The sequence below is a fragment of the Propithecus coquereli genome, unplaced genomic scaffold (assembly GCF_000956105.1).
Source record: "Propithecus coquereli isolate 6110/MARCELLA unplaced genomic scaffold, Pcoq_1.0 Scaffold777, whole genome shotgun sequence".
Taxonomy (NCBI): Eukaryota; Metazoa; Chordata; class Mammalia; order Primates; family Indriidae; genus Propithecus; species Propithecus coquereli.
The window spans coordinates 234,046-235,892 of NW_012153918.1; positions in this window are offsets into that span (position 1 = coordinate 234,046).

The window sequence follows — 1,847 nt, forward strand, 5'->3', positions numbered from 1 at the left end:
TGAGTGGATTAATAAAATGTGGTATATGTGTACCATGGATTCTACTCCATGGTATACAAAAAACAATGGTGAACTAGCACCTCTTGTATTATCCTAGATGGAGCTGGAGCCCGTTCTCCGAAATGAAGTATCACAAGAATGGAAAAGCAAGCACCACATGTACTCACCATCAAATTGGTACTAATTGATCAACACTTGTGTGCACATATAGAGATAGCATTCATCGGGTGTCGGGCAGGTGAGAGGGGGAGGAGGGGATGGGTATGTTCACACCTAATGGGTGTGGTGTGCACTGTCTGGGGGATGAGTACGCATGTAGCTCTGACTCAGGCGGTGCAAAGACAATATATGTAACCTAAACATTTGTACCCCCATAATATTCTGAAACAAAAAAACAAATAATAAAAAAAAACAAATAAAATAAATTTTTTTAAAAAGTGGCATGAGTGAATTTCTTTGTGGAGATGGAACAGTTCTACACCCTGATTGTGGTATGTGGTAGGTGTTCTATAAATCCACTTATATAATAAAATTTCATAGTATACCAATAATAATTGTAAGTACGTATAGAAACTGGTGAAATCCAAATAAAGTCTTTCATTTAGTGTACAATATTTGTAGCAGTGTCAGTTTTCTGGGTTCGGTAAGGTACTATGATGATGTCAAATGTTATCAATAGGGAAAGCTGGCTACCCAGGCACACATGACCTCTGTACTATTTCTGCAACTTCTTATAAGCCTTAAAGTATAAATTTAAATAAATTCAAAATAAAAAGAGAGCGCATGCCTGTGTGTGTCTGTGCGTGTGCGTGTATGAAGAAAGAGAGTTTATTGCTCAGGAAGCTAAGCAGTCCAGGGTCCAAAATGACAGAAAATATGAAAGAACGAAGATAAAAAGAAGAAAATCCTGAGAAAAAGTTTTTAAGGGATCAGAGATTTGCAACTTAGATCATAGACAAATGGTTAATTCCCCTCATATGTAAAGAGCTCTGCGATAGTTCGTTTTATGTGTTAACTTGAGCCGTGGGGTGCCCAGATAAACCATGTTGTTGGGTGTGTCTGTGAGGATGTTTTTTTCAGGGTCAGATTAGCGTTTGAATTGGTGGGCTCAGCAAGGCAGACGGCCCTCCCAAATGTGGGTGTGCATCATCCAGGGAGGGCCTGAATAGAAGAAAAAGGTGTAGGAAGAAGGAATTCATCTTTTTTTTTTTTTTGCTGCCTCACCGCTTGAGCTGGGACCTGTCATCTCATCTTCTCCTGCCCTCAGACTGATGTATTGGCAGCCTCAGCTCCCTGCTCGTCAGGTCTTTGGACTCAGACTGGAATTGCACCCCCGGCTTTCCTGAGCCTCCTGCTTACAGATCCTGGTACTTCTCAGCCATAATCATATGAGCCAATTCCTCATAAGAAATCTCTCTAGAGAGATAGAGAAATCTATATTGATATAGGTATCTATAGCAATAGATAGATCTATATATAAGTATCTATACTGGTAGATAGATAGTTAGATATTTCATTGGTCTGTTTCTCTGGAGAACCCTAATACAAGCTCCCAGAAATTTTTTTAAGCTCCTAGAAACTGGTAAGAAAAAGACCAACAAACAGAAAGAGAAATGGACAAAGGACCTGAAAAGATAGTTCACAGAAAAGAAAATACAAATGTCCTTTAAATATTTTTTAAAAATTGGTACCCCTCACTCATAGTCAGAGATATGCAAATTAAAGTCATGCTGAGTGATGTATTGATATTGGTTCATTCATTGTAACAAATGCAAGAATTTAATAATAGGAGAAACTGTAGGCAGAGATGGGAAGAGGGCAGGGGGTATACGCAGCTCTATGTACTA